Source organism: Lepidochelys olivacea (assembly GCF_965140295.1).
Source record: "Lepidochelys olivacea isolate rLepOli2 genome assembly, chromosome: 21".
Lineage (NCBI taxonomy): Eukaryota > Metazoa > Chordata > Testudines > Cheloniidae > Lepidochelys > Lepidochelys olivacea.
This window is the reverse complement of record NC_140431.1, coordinates 4261433-4278386: the sequence shown is the minus strand read 5'-3', so window position 1 is coordinate 4278386 and position 16954 is coordinate 4261433. Positions and strand designations below refer to the sequence as shown.

The 16954-nt window shown below is 47.4% G+C and overlaps 1 protein-coding gene across 1 annotated transcript in view; it reads right to left on the bottom strand.

The window, feature by feature from the left end:
- PLXNA2 (plexin A2) overlaps positions 1-14063 on the bottom strand; it is a 315976-nt gene extending 301913 nt beyond the window's left edge. Inside the window, exon 1 of the mRNA XM_084611054.1 lies at positions 14034-14063. The gene's annotated coding sequence lies outside the window, so the exon portion shown is untranslated. The remainder of the gene's footprint in view (positions 1-14033) is intronic.
- Between the last annotated feature and the right edge of the window lie 2891 nt (positions 14064-16954).

Here is a 16954-nt window from a genome sequence, read left to right as displayed (position 1 = left end):
ATCATCAGTTTCCTGTCACCAGACGTTTCAACAAGGAGGGTCATTGGCACCAAATATTATGATTTTTTTTGTGATGTGGATGCTTGGAGCCTAAATTATAATAAGTGATTCTGGTTGCTCAACAGGAGAGATCTTTGAAGGAACCTGACTTGCAGTACATCTGAAAAATGGGACCCTTTCAAGTTGGGTATCCAAAATCACTATTCACTTTAGGAAACACAGGCCTTGTCCACCAAAAGTCAGACTAACACTCTCATAGACCACTAACCAGCTACTGGATGGTGGTAACTTTCAACCACTGCCACCCTGGGGACAAATGAGAAGTGGGGAGCTCCATCTGCAAAAACCAATCCAGCTCCCACCCAACTTTCTAGCACCGACTCCTTAAAACAGAGTTTCCCAGTGGCCTACAATCCCTTGAGCATGTTTTATTTTTTTAAACAAGTTACAAAACATGCTCCCAAGCCCTTAAAGAGCAGCTGCCTTTGTCTCTTCTGGAGGATTAGTTCTAGCATAACCCAGCCCATGACAATCTGTGACCACCTCAAAGTCAGAAAATTTATTTGGTGGAACTGATGTACCAGAACAGCTCACGCCACACAATTTCTATGCCTTGAAAAGCCCCGTTACCCAAGACCTTGCATCAGAACATTATTACATCCTGAGCAGACAAGCAAATAAGGGCTCCAAATCCTTTCTTCAGCTGAGCTCAAAAGTGTTTGCAGACTCCCCGTCGTTGCTATGTGAATTTAAAGCTTGCGCAGACCAACTGCTACTGCACAAGCACGAAGCGCTGCCCCTGCTCCCCAAGGCTCTATGTCTACCAGCCTAAACAAAATAGAACATAGCACACTGATCCGAGAAGATCCCATCATCTCTGCTGGATTTAACCCAGTAATAGTGGTAGAAAGCTCTAAGGTTAGGTATTGATCAATGGCTGATAAGAGAAAAATTCTGTAATGGAACTTTTGCTGCTGTACCACAGTCCAGATAAAGCATTATTGACAATGCAAATTCTCCCTCCGCCCCCAGCTCTACCATCTTTCATAAAAGGATCCCAAAGTGAATTACACCTTTGCACACCTACAAGGTAAACAAATATCAAACCCATTTCATAGACAGGAAAACGGAGAAGCACCACAAAGAGCCAGATTGCAAAGTGAATTCAGTGTCAGATTGCCAGCTGTTCTGCACCCACAGCTGGGGCCAAGTTTCGAAAAAAGCTCAGTTCCCATTTGGGCACATAAACAACAGCCAGATGTTGACAAATGCTCAGCACCTACCCTGCCTAACTCTTTTAAAAAATCAGGCCCCAAATTTGCGTCCCAAGCCCTGACAAAAACTCTGGCACTTGTGTCTTGACCAAAGTCTCACACTGGCAGACCAAAGAATGGAACCCAGAAGTTTTGACTCTGGTCCCTGTCTCTAACCCTTTGACAACAGTGCTTTTGAAAGAGAAATTCAAAAACACCAGGAGAAATGGATTATACTGTTTGGGTGCTGGAGTAAAAGACGACGTCTGCGTCTCTAACTCAACAAGTTAGTGGTTCCTCATACCTTTGTGCACTTCAATAACCTAAGAGTCCATACCATCCACTTGCGTACTTCTCATCACAAAGCCAGTTGCTTGAGACACCTGTAGGATAGATAAGCTCACTGAGGCCTCCCTTCCTGAACAATTGGAGTGAGGTTATTTTGGGTCCTCCATCCTAACTGGAGTGAGAATTTGAGATTGGATGTTGCAATGGGGAGACTTGACTGTGTTATAACATCACGCCAGCACGATGCTTATAATACAAAGATTGTAGTATACTTTATCCCAAGTGTCCAATAGACCAGACACACTCAGTTTCTAACTCCAGGTCCAACTAATCTGTCAAGGATGGCAGCTCATGAAATTATCAAAGTGTTTTTAAAACTTACTATGAATACACTCTCCCGATCCTCCCCCACTTTTTAAAGTTTATATTAAAAATAGAGGACATTCACTGACAAAAAAGTATGTTAAAACATTAATGGCTGTGACAAACCAGCAAAAGGCAGGAAATTTGAGTATGAGGCCAATGCTCCATCATGCACTCTTGCCATTGTGCCTTTCAGGCTATTTGGCAGCTGCATGAGTTCAAGAGACAGCTTTCCATCTCTCTCTGTCCTGCTAATTCCAGCAGATCTATCTTGCCTCCAAGAACAAAAGTACCTGATACATCTAAATCATATTTACTGACTCTACTACCTTATAAAAGCAGCCAAAATGCTGCAGGTGCTGTACCTAGTGCTGCTTTCGTAGTATTCTTTAAGAAGCAGGGAGCCTTGGAATCCAGTGAAATGATTTTGTTTAACCATTTTAACAGTGCTGCAAATGCTCATGACTTTATCAGGAGACACAGTGTGACAGTCTATACCATTGTGTTCACCACTTTTATAAGACTATGATAAATGTTATACAGAGTATGCCTTGTGAGGTATCATTTGAAAAGTCATAATCTGCTGAACATTATTGTCCCAGTAAAATAATTGTACCAATATTGTAGGTGAAGTTACAAGATTCTACTATGTATCATTGCTGTAATGTGCTCCAAGTTTAAGAAAAGCAGGCCCATACCAGTTTCTCAGAAACTAAAGAGAGATCAACACCCAATCGGGTGTTAAAAGACTATCCCCTGTTTAAGCGGCCAGTCTCCAGCAGGAGAAAGGTGTGAATAAGAATTAAATTCCATCACAAGGACAGTTCAGACCTCATGTGCACCCAAGACTGCTTGTCACCTGCACCCCAGCTGGGGGTAATCCTCAAAGAGGGGAGAGTGGTATAAGAATGAGAGAGAGGGGCCTCCAAATCACCTCTCTCCCCCTCCATCTTTACTCATGGCAGCTAAGACACTCAAAAAACAAAGAAAGCATCACTGAACTGGGAGAACGGTGATTCTGGCTGGAGGGCTTTTCAGCCAGTACAGACTGCTGTAAACATATGGTGAGACAAAACCTTTTTTGCTTTTAAGTTCACTTAGCTTGTTAAATTATTATCAGGCCATTTTACTCTTATTTCTTTTGTAACCAATCCTGGCTTTTAAAATCTCTTTTCTGTAGTTAATAAACTGATATTATTATTTAATCTTAACCAGTGTGTGTTTGGAAGAGTGTGTGTGGAATACTCCATTTGGGATAACAAGGCTAGTGCATATCAATTTCCTCTGATGAAATGATGGACTTTTGATGAGCTTGTACTGTTCAGAAGGATACCGAACAGTATAAGACACACATTTCTGGGGGACTGGGACTAAGAATTTGCAGGTGTCGCCCTGTATGTAAAATCATGAGTGGCTGGCCAGAGCATTCATGTTACATAGCAGAGTGTTTTTTTGCATGCTGAAGGCTGCATGAACAGGCCAGGAGTGGATGTTCTCACAGAAAAGCAGTGTAAAACGCATCCGAAGCTAAAGAATTGAGGGCACAGCTGTTCAACAGTCCAGATTGTACCTTGGGTAATGTCACACACATTACTTGATGGTTTTCTTTTAAAAAGTCCCAGCTCCTGGAGTCATGAGAATCTCAGATTTCCTTCTTTTTAAAAGTAGGTTTCTAACCTCATGATTACAGAGAAAGGCTAGTAAAGTTGAATTCCACAGCCTCAGAGACCCGGAGGCAAATAAAAAGAACCCAATCTTTTAAAAACCTCATTTTTAAGCCAATCTCAAAACTTTGAAGGGCCATACCCATTATTTTTGAGTGCTTAAGGTTGGCAATGCTTCATACACAACATGATAAATTAACTGGATTTAATATCTGTAACCTTAAGAGCATCCCAGTGCCAGAGGGCAAGGGGCTCATTGGTACCAGGTAATGAATTTCAGCTGGCCTGACCAATTCAGTATATCCCAACTGATTAGGGTTACAATCTGTATCTAAAAGGTGTCATGTAACATGGCACTGGAAAACTCACTGACCATTACTAGTCGTGCATGATGAATATATGTGGCGTGTATTAAGAGTTATGGATATTTGCTTAGGCAAAGAAGGCAAGGGAGGCCAGCCCACTGGTGCTTCCGTGGGAGGCCCTGACTGAGAGAACATCAGCCATGGCAGAAAGAACAAAGACTGGTAAGAAATCTACCTTGAACAAAGACTGTAGCTGAGAGCTACTGCAGCAAAGCATTATAAGGCATTCAGGGTGGATAGTTCTCTGAAGACTTATATAAATCCATGGTACGCCCACATCTTGAATACTGCATACAGATGTGGGCTCCTCATCTTAAAAAAGATATACTGGCATTAGAAAAGGTTCAGAGAAGGGCAACTAAAATGATTAGGGGGTTGGAACAGGTCCCATATGAGGAGAGATTAAAGAGGTTAGGACTTTTCAACTTGGAAAAGAGGAGACTAAGGGGGGATATGATAGAGGTATATAAAATCATGAGTGGTGTGGAGAAAGTGAATAAGGAAAAGTTATTTACTTGTTCCCATAATATAAGAACAAGGGGCCACCAAATGAAATTAATGGGCAGCATGTTTAAAACAAATAAAAGGAAGTTCTTCTTCACTCAGCGCACAGTCAACCTGTGGAACTCCTTGCCTGAGGAGGTTGTGAAGGCTAGGACTATAACAGGGTTTAAAAGAGAACTAGATAAATTCATGGAGGTTAAGTCCATTAATGGCTATTAGCCAGGATCGGTAAGGAATGGTGCCCTAGTCTCTGTTTGTCAGAGGGTGGAGATGGATGGCAAGAGGGAGATCACTTGATCATTACCTGTTAGGTTCACTCCCTCTGGGGCACCTGGCATTGGCCACTGTTGGCAGACAGGATACTGGGCTGGATGGACCTTTGGTATGACCGTTCTTATGTTTTTATGTAGTGTAGCAGGGCATGTGGTAACAACCTCTTACTTGACCCGATTGCAGTCCCAGATTACTGACGCAGTATCTTATTCATCGGATCGCTATGCTCTGGTCTTGTCTACACACAAACTTGTATTGGTTTAACTAAATCGGTTTTAAAACACAGCTCTAGTTAACTGGATACAAATCTGTGTGTAGACTAGGCCCCTCCTTCTCCATCTTTCTCCTGACATCTTCTTGTTAGATACTGGCATCCCTGTAGGGTTGGATTACATAGGACTCCTACCATGGGAACCAAAGACCTGAGCCATGAAGCTGCCACCTTCTGTCTAGCTTACATGTTGCTGCATGTTGTCCCAAAGCCAAGGGCAGCTACCGCAATGCGTATCAAACTACATCCTGATGACACAAGTGAGTCTACCTAGATCAAAAACTGATGCATTTGGAGAAATCTCTTATGAACATTTGTTCCCCCAACTCACCAAGCCTGGCTAGAACATAGGTAACTTGATCCAAGCTGAGCTGGGCCCTGATGGCAGCTTTTGGAATAAATCAAGGTAGAGACATTTTCTTGAAAGTCTCCTCATGTAGAAGAGCAAGTGAGTAATCAGTGACACACTGCCTGAGAGACTTCCTGTTTTCTCCAGTATTACTGGACTTCCTGACACAAGGTAAAGGGCAGTCAGAGCTCTGTAGCTTGACACTGATCAGTAGCTGCTGCTGAATGAATTAAAATTGCTGTTCCCAAAGGGTGGTAATTGCCAGTCAGGAGCTGAAAACTATAATAAGCTGTTTCCTTTAGCTCTCAATGATGCTATGGAGAGTAGCCTCTCCCTGGACTATTAGCCTGCCTCCCTCCAAGGTTTGTGCTGGGAAAATGAAGGCTAAAAAAGCCCTTCCTCAAGTAGTGTGTGGTTTGGACGTGCATCTGTAACCTACTGGGCAGTGCTTTTTACACTTCCTCTTCTGTGCAGGTCCACAGGGGACATGAGGCGGTTACAGCCACAGCTACAGACCCTGACTCTTTACCTCAAGCTGCAGAAGCTCATGGTTTTGTCTCTGGAGGTCTCCAGTTCGGTCTCTGGTGTTTGTCATGCTAGCAGCCCTCATGCATCCATTTGGATCTTGGCAATAGCACTTTTGGGTCACCCTGAGGGGTCCAAGGCTGGATGTGCTCACTATCCTGCTGCCTGGGGTGCTCAGAAGCCAGGCACTGCACCACACCAAGGCTCACTCCAGCTTGCTAAAAAAAACATTGTCCCCATAAACTCAAGCAACGTGCTGGCCCTTATGAGCTTTGTACTGGATGTACTGACTTGTAACCAGTAGGCTGCTCAGAGGACCTGGACTCCTAGCATTGAGCTTGTGTTTGTTGTACAAATGTGGTAGTGGTGGGAAAAAAAAAAAAATCACAGAGTGACAGACTTTCCGAACAGCAAACACTGAAAGTTTTATAGGGTCAAACCCTTAGGCCTAGCCCACACTAGAAAAAGTCTGTATCGGCAAAACTTCCTAGTGTAGACTCAGCTTATGCTGGCAAAATATACCAGTGCCTCAAACAAAATAAGCTATACCGACAAAAAGTGCCAGTATGATTGTATCTACACTAGGACTTCTGTCAGTATAGAAATGTCTTAAGAAACCACACCCCAACTCTCATGATTCTACCATCAAACGTTTAAGTGTAGAACTGGCATTAGCTTCATTTAACCAGCTGGGATCCAGTTGTGAAGTGCTGGCTGGCTCCCACCTCACCTCAAAACAGCAGCACTCCAGGTCTGAGCAAATGTTTCTCTTAACACTCACTAACAGAGGATGGGGATGCACAATCTCACCAGGCTGGGAGGAAGGAAACTTTCCTTTCCTGTTTAACTTTCGGTGCTGAAACAACTGTTGTCTCGCTCGCAGTTTGGAGTGGACTCCCACTTGCTCCACTCTGCCATCCCTTGGAGGCTTAATGCGTGAGCCTCTGGCTGAAGCAACTCCTGCCTCTCCCTCTGCAGCTCACTCCCAGAGCATCTGGTTGTTTCATTAATGAGCCGTAAGAAAGGAGCAGCAGCAGGAGGGCAAGGTGAGAGGTCAACGTAATATTTACCCAGACATCACCTTTCACTTTTGCATGGCGGGGAAGTGACTTCAAAGCAAAGGAAGGGCTGCGAGACACATCCTGGGTCTGCTGGGGAGGGGGGGGGGGAGGGCTGTGCTCACATTAACACAATAGAGCCACTTCCAGCCCAGCTCCTGGCAGGCAAGGGAGGCTCCAGGATCTTTGGCAGTGCTTCCAAACCTCTGGTCCATAAGCCAGTATAGCCCCCTCAGACTGTTAGGAGTCTGCCTATCCTTCCCTCTCTAGTGCCACTTCTTGGCCTCCTGATCTTCCATAGAAGCCCTAGCCCGCCACAGGCAACCATGCAGCTTGGGCTGCTGGGCCCCAAATCCAACCCTCCTGAACACCCTTCATTTCAGAGCAGTTTGGATTTTGGGGCTAAAACCCATTTCTGCAAGCCACCCAGGCTCTAGGCAGGTTAGAGTGCGCAGCGATGGGTGGGAGGCTGGGGGAGCTGGCAGGAGTAGTCAGGATCTCTGGAGAGCTTGGAACTCCCATTGATCTCCAGTACACTCATTGCAATTCTCCAAGGTAGACAAGAGGCTGCCCCACAAATGTGCCTGTTCTTCAGGGCAACATTTTTAAGGCACCCTAATGCCACAGGCCACGCTGTGTGTGAAACCAACATAGAAACGAGTGGCTAGGATGGGGGCATGCCACAGGTAGGATTTTTAATTTCCAGACAGAGATATCTCATTTGGTGACTGACCATGTGCTATTGAGCGATGTGTTTGTACATCAAACCTTTTACGAACACACTGCTAAGTTAGCGTGCTTGTGCTTACATCAGGAGGACTCCTGGGTTCTATTCCTGGCTCTAGCAATGCCTTACTATGAGAAGACACCCTCACACTGCCTCAGTTTCCTGATCTGCAAACCAGAGGTGGATTTACCTCTCCTACAGCTGTAGAGGAGAAGCTTAATACATGTAAAGCACTTTCGTATTGGATAAAAAGGATGAGAGAAATGCCACAAATTGTTAACAGTGTCTAAGGCAAATCATTGCTTTAACATCATCCTCCAGGGTATCACACTCTGAGTCCCACCCTCAAACCTTTCAGTGCCTTGCAAACTCAGGACGAGCTCTGTCAAAATCAACATGCCCAGCCACCTAGCACTACTCTTCACACAAAAGCCACTTGGAACGTCACAGAGACGGTGGGGATAGAACTGACATCCTCGCATTCCAAAGGCACAGAACATTATCCCTTCAGCTCAAGGGGAACCTCCATTAGCTCTTAGCACTGAAGGGCCTATGACACATAGCTGTGTAACTCCAATTCCATCCAGCTGGGCAATGGTGAACACACACGTATAATGGCATTTCACCCGGGTGGATGCTGGCTATGTTGGGATAAACCCAATGGTTTGGCTATTCCTGCACAGACAGCAAGCCACTCCCTATATTCCCGCTACAACAAAGTGGGCATATTCACCTGAGCAGCCTTTAATCGCCTCTGTAGATTGCTAGTGCTCTTCAGCCAAGGGACTGGAGAGCAGACCTCCTTTGCTTTCCTGTTGCAGCGGAACAACCTACATCTGCACTGGGCAGGATGGAGGGCTTGGCTGACAGGGCTCAGCCCAGCTCACTATCACTCTTCCTTTTAAGATGATCTGGACTTTTTTTTTTTTTTATATAATGTGATTCTGATGCCTTTTATCTCCTGCTCTGAATGTAATTTTAGCCCAGGCAAAGCAGGATTAAACTTTCATAACATGATACATTTATCTCGCTTTTCATCCCCTCTTCCCCCGCTCCCTTCAATTTCACCCAACGAGAAGCAGAGATTACACCGAGAAATATGAGAAGGGATATATCAGATCAGAACAAGGGAGGCCACTTTTTTCTCAGCACCCCGTCTCTGGCACGTACCATCCCATGGAGCAGCCAGAATCACCATTTAGCCAGCAAAGTTAGGCTAACAATATTTCTCAACCTCACTGAAATACAAGGCTGGATTATAACTCACAGAAAAGACCCAACAGAGAACACACAGCGGAAGATTATATTAGAGAGATACATCACTGACATATGGTATGCTCGCTTATTTCATCTTACTTTATTTATTTATTTTCAAGTCTTGCCAGAGCAATTTTACCACCACCTGAGAACATCTCGCCAATGCATTCAGGCCACAGCACGTGAGGCAGAAAGACAAACCATGCTGAGGAGATTCCAAGTACACCTCTCTCCTGGATACAGGGGGTGTGGGTTGGATGAGTGTATGTGGGGGGGGGGGGTGGAAATCAGCTACAGCCAATCTGATTTTAATGTTTTCAAAAATTCCCAGATAAGTCTTCCTGCCTCCCCCAAAAGTTCTGTTTCCAGTAACAGGTAGGTCTCAGCAAAATGGTGGGTCAAATCAAACTGTCAGTGGGTGCTGCTCATCTTAGTGTCTCCTTTCACCATATGGGACCAGTGGCATTTTAGTGATTTCCCAAGTTAAATTTGGTGACAGCTCGCTGTCCCCCCTTTTTTTAAACTCCCACAAAAGCAGCTGTTTAGTACCTTTCAGCCAGAACTGCAGGAACCCCCCTCTAGTGGAGTGAGATGGTATTTCAGGTGGCCCACAACCCATTCTCATTTGCTCTTTGAGCAATAACAGTATCGTAGAAAATTCAGTCCCACTCAGACTCACAGCCCAGCCTGGGGATGCATTACTTTGACTAGCTTTGAATTGCTACTGTTGTTTGGCCTGAGCGGTTCCCAAACTGCTTAGGCCAAAGGTGGATTTGAACGAAGCATCCTGGTGTAGGGAGGGGAGGAGATGAGTGGGAACGAGAGTCAAATGATGGAGCGGGAGAGCACAACTTTCATTCTCAGTTTGTTCGATAAAGATAGTTTAAAAATAACCCAGAACTAAACCGACAATAAAATCCCTTTGCAAAGCAAAAGCAGGATGACTTTTTAGGCAGGTTTTTAACCCCCAGAAGCCTGGATTTGAGAACGAGGCTCAAGCCACAGGTGACATAAGTCTGATGTGCTCAATTCAGCCTTTTGCCATAGATCTATTTCCTTAACAAACCTGATTCCCAATTCTGAAACAAAACTGGGTTGGTGTAAGGGGTTAGCATGGAACAGCAGCCTTGCTGCAGGCTAGCACAGCAGAATGCTTGGGGACAGCATACCTGCCACATGCCTTTCTCTTCAAAACACCCCAATAAATATATATTTTCCCTTTAGCTACAGAGGAAGAATACAAATATAAAATCCTTTTAGGCAGCAGCAGCCTCCACTTCCCAGGTCAATATATTGCCTGGATTCTTCTTGCGTTCCCAATTTCTCTTCTGTATCCTGAAGCTGTCTAACAACTACTCTTCACAGACAAAGAACTTTCCGCTGCCTCAGCCCAAAATGCCTTTTAGTCTTGCAGACAACTGAGGTTAGATCTTATGGAGGCAAAGAGGGCAGAAGAGGGAAGATGCATGGCTCTAAGAAGCCAAGGAGTAAGTGGACATACTCAGGTCACACGTAGGATGCTCTTGGCCATAATCGTAAAGGCACTAGGGATCCAGACTGTGGCCAAACCCTAGGAAAAAAACTTGATAGTACTCCCCCTCCCCTTCCCCTCTTGTCCTTTGTTGTCCTCGGAGCCTCTCAGCCAAGCTGGTTAAGAGATTAACACTCTAAAAACCACATTTACTCTAATTAGCCATGAAATCTTTGTAACTAAGTGAAAAATGTTTCCCTTGAGGGATTTTTGTCCATTCATCACTGTTTGAATTGCAGGGGAGACAGAGAGAGATGGGGGGGAAAGGGAAAAAAAATTAGAAAATTCAGACCTAATGAATTAATAGCAGAACGCCCAAAGGGGAAGCGGACAACAACTATAAAATGCAAGCAGCTCAAAGGGATGATTCGGAATTATTTCTAGTTAACAGACGGTAACACAACACTCCGGTCTCTCTATGATTTCGGTAGCTTGGCTAGCAGTCCCTGGATCTCTCATTGGTAGTGCTGGACAGAAGTACATTGTGCCCCCCAGGCTATGTGTACAGACAGCTGTGTGCGACTACACCAGGAGACAGCTGGGTAAGGAGGGAGATAGGCTAGAAACAGCCATCAGTCCCCTTGCACCGGATTTTTAATCATTATTTTACTACGGGAAAGCATTAGGGAAGGGCTGGGGTGGGGGGAGAAGCAGGCAGAAAATCTTGCCACAGCTTAGATCCATAAATATTTCATATCACCAGCATAAGAACGATTATATTGCTTCCAGCTCCTTTTTTGTGTATTTTAGACGTCTCACCGCCTTCCACTTTCTCCCCCGTTTGTGTGTTTCTTGTAACAGGCCCATGAAATAAAGATTAGCTGAATAATCAAGAGTGTTTAGAAACGTGAAAGGGCCGGTCTCAGGAGCACCACAGGCTCAGGCTCACCATTCTCAATCCCCCGCACCCCCACCCCCTTAAGAATGCCAGAGACAGAAGAAGGAAGCAAAAAAACCAAAAGCCCCCAGGCTGGAATGGGAAGGTTCGGGGAGCAGGGTGGATGGGCACAGAGCTTGCTGTTCCTCACAGAAAGGGATCTCTAGAACAAATGTGAGAAGAGGGGACGTTGTCCACCACTACCCCATTACATGTTTATTGTTCAAGTTGCACTGGGCCAATTAAAACAACTTGATCAGTGCAGCATTTGGACTGAAGCATGGGTGTGGATGTGGGCATTTTTCTGCCTGTGATGGATTTTACCTTTACCTGCTAAACCAGGCCTCCCTGAACAAAGATACTTCGAGAAGTAACCTGGCAACCTTTGGCATGCACCATGTTGGCACAAAAGAGGAGGCCTGGCATTTCCCCTAGAATCTTTCCTCCACACAAACCCTGCAGCACCCAGTCCTTATCTCCCAAGCAGCATGCAGGCTCAGTGGAAAGATTCCTATCACCTGAGAACACCAGTGCTAAAATCCACCCAAGCCATCGGGTCATTCCCTCACAACTTGCTCCAGGCTTCAACTGCACAGAGTTTCCACAGCTGGCCTGGAAGTGCTGAGGCTCTGAGGGGCCAGTCAATGGGAACCCTCATGCACAGCATGAGAATCACATGGCTTCCTGAGACACCCCACAAACGGCTCCCAATGTCATTTCCATTTAGCTGCTTTGCAAGCCAATTTGTCACATACCAATGTGATTTGCTGGAGAGAGTTAAAGAGCACAGGGCAGCTGGAGTAGCTCTTCTCCACTGTCACAACATACATACTGGAGTACAGTGGCCAGAATCGATTGTTTTTTTCCTCCTGGTATCTAACCGCATTGAGGGAAGTTCAGGTTGTTCTGCTGAGGAGCAGGGGAGAGTCGAGGGTTAACAGGACCAGTAACACAGGGTCTGATGAAAAGCACCGGGAGAAGCTGTTCCTATCATGTTTGTGGATTCCGTGCGGATTCTAAACAGCATCTGTTACCTGTTCCCACTGCACAAACTTGTTATAAGCCAGGGGGAAACTCCACAAATAATTACCTCCAATAAAGATATAAAGGCAATGAAGAGTAAATTGGGTTACTTTATCTTCCTGCAACGAGCACAGCAGAGATGGTTAGGAGAGTTGAGTGAAGTGCTGTATTTTGCTATACAAGCCATTTCACAAGAGAAATTGTACATTTTAGTTACTCTTTAGCTGAACCGTTTTTCCAAAATCAAAGCTATTTCCTTCGGCTCCCTGAACCGCTCTTAACTATGCTATTGCACGCAGAGTGAATGGGAAATTGGCCAACGACAACAGCGGAGGTAAATTATTTTATAAAAGGACTAAAATCTCTGTGTTTGGGGGGAAAGCCCCCTCTGTTCTGAAGAGGGCACAGATTCTCCTTGAGGCAGCCGGCTCTCAGCTGCGGAAGTAGGTTATTTGACTTAACTTTCAGAGACATGAGTATCAATGGGGATGGCCAACGAAGGAGAGCGGGGTCTATCTCCCAGAACTCAGCTACGAGCTTTCAGACCGAATCATTTCGCCACTGAAATGCCAAGAGCTAGACAAATAATGGGGGAAACCCCTTAGCAATGGGGTTTTGTAGCATCGTCCCCTGCTACTACTGCACCCTCTCTCAGCGCTGAGACAATACCCTGAACTACCGATCACACATGCACAATTGCCCACTTACTAAATCCCCCCCCCCTTAATGCTAGCCTATGACACTGGCCTGAACACAGAATTATTAACTCAACCTCGGTCGCCCCAGCCCCACAAAGCATGGACACGGCTCGCACATAAGAAAGGTTGGCATTGGGCTATTCTAGGTTACACCGGGGGCACGAAGTCGAGAGGACAGTGGGCGTAGATGTCCTGTGCACAGAGACAAGCCTCCCTTACAATTACACATGGGCCAGCCGAACAATTCAGGGTTTGATGGGATTGAGGAACACACACACACAGAACCTCGGATTTCTCTGGAGAAAGCCCAGACTGATTCACTTCTCACCCCCTGCCCACCCGGCTTCCACGAGAGATTTTTGCAGCATTTGGGAGTTTTCATGGGAACACTTTTTGGTATTCGGGAGCGCTGGGGAGGGGAGGGAAGACTCTCCTTGTCAATGGCAACGTTTTGGTTGCTTGCCTCCTCTGATGCACTTCCTCCCCCCAGATCGTGACCTCCTGGGAGAAAAATGAAGCCGCTGAGATGCAAGGAGGAATGCAATCCATGTACAGAATAGCTAAACTAAGCCAAAATAAAGGAGAACCTAAAAGGGAGCGTGGGTGGGGTGAACCGAAGGGCTCTCTTGATGTCTCTATTGCCAGTGGATGAGGAAGCGGGGCAGGATGCTGCCGCCAGGCACACTCCGCTCCAGAGGTGCGGGTTCCCAAGCGCGCTGTCTGCAAAGACAAACATGTCACCGAGGCTTCCAGCCTAAGCCACGCAGCAACACATGAGGCTGGAGCCCCTCACGCTGTCACACGTTACACGTCCACAAGGAAGTGGCTGGGGTCCTCTATGGGGGGGGGCATCTCCCTCAGTCCCTCCTCTCCAAATGCATTGTGTGATTGTATCAAATGACACGGGGGGCCTCTTGCACCCCGGAGATGCATGCCGAACAACGGGGGGGCAGGCGAAGGGTCAAGGCACAAACCCCCCTTTTGCCAGCCCCGGCTTGATGACTTACCAAACCTCAAGGTCCGCTCCCGTCTGTCTCCTGGGGGGGGGGGGGGGGGGCGGACAGCCTCCCCGCCGCGCCTCCTCGGAGTTAGGGACAGGTGATCCACCCGGCCCCCCGCTGCATGTACATCCACCGCAAGTCCCCAGCTCCCGAGCCGTATTCCTGCTGCAGGCTCCCCGCTCTCCCCGGGATCCGCCGCTTCAGGCAGTCCTTGCTCTGAGCCCCGGTGCGGCCGGCTGCCCAATTACGGCCGTGCCGAAACGGTCCCGATTCCTCGCCTTTGCCCACCTCGCCCTCTCCCCGGACATGAGCCACCCCGGGCTCCCCGCCTGCCCTGCCCCGCTCCCCGGCTGCGGGGAGCTGCTGTCCCCTCTCCCGCGCCCTGCGAGCCGAATTTCCCAGGAACTGCGGGCTCCTTCCCCCAGCTCCTGCCTGGCACTGGAAGCTCATCCCCCCATCAGCAGCAGCAGGCTGGCTGGCGGGCGGCTAAAGCCTGCCTCCCTGTATTACCATGGAGCTCATTAACATACCGTCCCTGGGCTTAACCCTTCCCCGGCCGAGCCCCGGGCAAGGGGGCACCCCGGCTCGCTCCCTCCCTCCCTCCCTGCGGGGACGGCGAAGAGAAACCGGGCTGGGAATTCGGCCCGGCGCCGAACGAGACCCGCCCGCACCCGCCAGCCCGGCGCCGCCGGGAACCCCCGTCCCCGCACCCGAGAAACCGCGGCGGACACCGGGGCTGGGCCAGTTTGGAAAGAGCATTCCAAGGCCCCAGGAACTGAAGCCGGGACAGGCCCCCCGCAACCTGCCTGGTTCACCTCCGCCTTCGGGCGCCGGCCGCTCTGACCCTTTCCCCCATAAGGGGGCAGGTGTTATTGGGGGGAGCTGCAGCTGCGTTTACATTTTATCCTCTTAACTCACCCACACCGTGGGTCAGGAGACCCTCCTGCCCGGATCAGCGTCTCTGGCCCTCATTTGATACAGGCCAGGAGCAGGCTCCATCAGCCGTTGCCAAGCCCCTGAACCCTCCTGCAACCCAGAGTTATGTATCTATAACCTTCCCCTCTACTGCAGACTGTCAGCTCTGAGAGGCAGGTATCAGCTACGGAGTTAGAAGGGATGTGGTCCAGCAATCATAGAAAGGGGCTGACAATCCCGACTCCTGGGGTCTAGTCTGAGCTGGGCCATTGACTTGCTATGTGCTATCCCCCCTCCTCGTCCTACATTAACTGAGCACTATTAAAAAGCCTGGTTCCAGTTGTGAGGGCTGAGACCTTGGAAATCTAGGCCCCCAGGTCTTGGAACCTCCTACCTTGGAGATCTCCTTTTACTCCTCATACACCAGCACAGGTGTGATTGGTGTAATTACCTATCTGGAGAAGGGTCTGCTAGAAGATTAATCTCAGACCATTTTCCTTTAGAAATTGCTTCCCCTTTTGACCTGAATTAACCCAACCTGTTGTCCTCCAGGCGATAGTGGAGGGCAACTGAGGGAGGAGGGGAAGGGTGGGCGATTTGGGTAGTTATTTTGTGCTATTACACATCATGGCACTGTTGCTTCTTTTTAACATATTTGTCAGAAGCACCTACTGGGTCCAGCGTGGGGGCTCTTCTGGGGTAAATAAATAAATTAAATCTGCTTTCCTTAAAAACAAACAGTCCACCTTCCTCTCCTTAGCCCGTGTCACTTCCCTCCTATATCAGAGTTAGGTACTGCCCTCCCACCCACACTGGTGGGTTGCCATTCCAGTAACGATTTAAGCCATGGGGTGTAGTGTTGCCTTGTGTTATGCTCTGGAGAGTTACCATGGCATAGCATGTGGAAGAGCCTGGGTGGGGTGATCTCAGAGTTGGAGACTGACACTCTTTAGAGAAGTCCTTTGACTGATTTAGATAAGGATCACATCTGGGGAAACACTCATAGTAACTGAAAAGCAAAACCAAAAGGGAAAGGTATGTACAAGAACAGCTGAAACTTTCGATCAACTCCACTAACTGCCATGGGGAGACAGACAAACAATACAGCCACCTACATGGCTTCCTAGTTCTACTGTGAAGAGCTCCTGAACATACACCACCACCACCCCCGCACTAAAATAAGAGCAGCTGCCAAAGGCAGCTATTTATTCAGCAGGGCCAGGTCATATGGCTGCCTCGTGTTTAAAGCTACAACCACACAGGTGTATATTTTAAATGAACACACTTCATCACTGATAGCAGAAAGCTAGAGCCTGACTCGGACCCCAAAAGGATTCCCAGGCTCTACTTCCTAAGCTTTTTAATAAAGGAGATACTTTAATCAATCCACACTCCTGCCGACAAATCCAGGAACACAATCAAGGGGAAGAAATTAACTCTAGTGTAGCGATTCTCTAGCTGCCCTCTAGTGGCAGGTCACATGTCTGCAGCTAAAAACACCTGGGAGAGAGAGAAGAAGGGAAATTTCTTCCCTGAGCTCTCCATGTTCCCTCTAGCAGGAATATAGAAGCAAAACAGACTCAGCTGTGTGCCAGAAAGGAGGGGGCCAGTGCAGTCGCTCTCCCTCGCAGCCCGTGGGCTGCCTTTTCCCCTTGCAGGAGTGGGTTAGGAATGCATTTGTTGTTTTTTGGGTCTTTTTTGAGGCTGGCAGGAAGGGGAGAAGAATCAAACCTACAAACCTATTTCTGTTGCTTGCAACTAAAGTTTAAAGGAGCTTCCCAATTTGGGAAGGTGGGGGTTGTAAAAGGACAATAAATTTAACTCCTGCCCCAGGAACCAAGTTGCACAGTGGGTTGTAAATACTCCTCTACGATGGGTCAATTTCCCCGCTGACTATGTCTGCTAATATTCATAGAAGGATTTTCTTTTTAAAACACATCCCCTACAATTCTGAAGAGCATAGAAAGGAGGTGTCCCGTCTCACCTATCCTGCTTAAGGGCCGGATCTCATC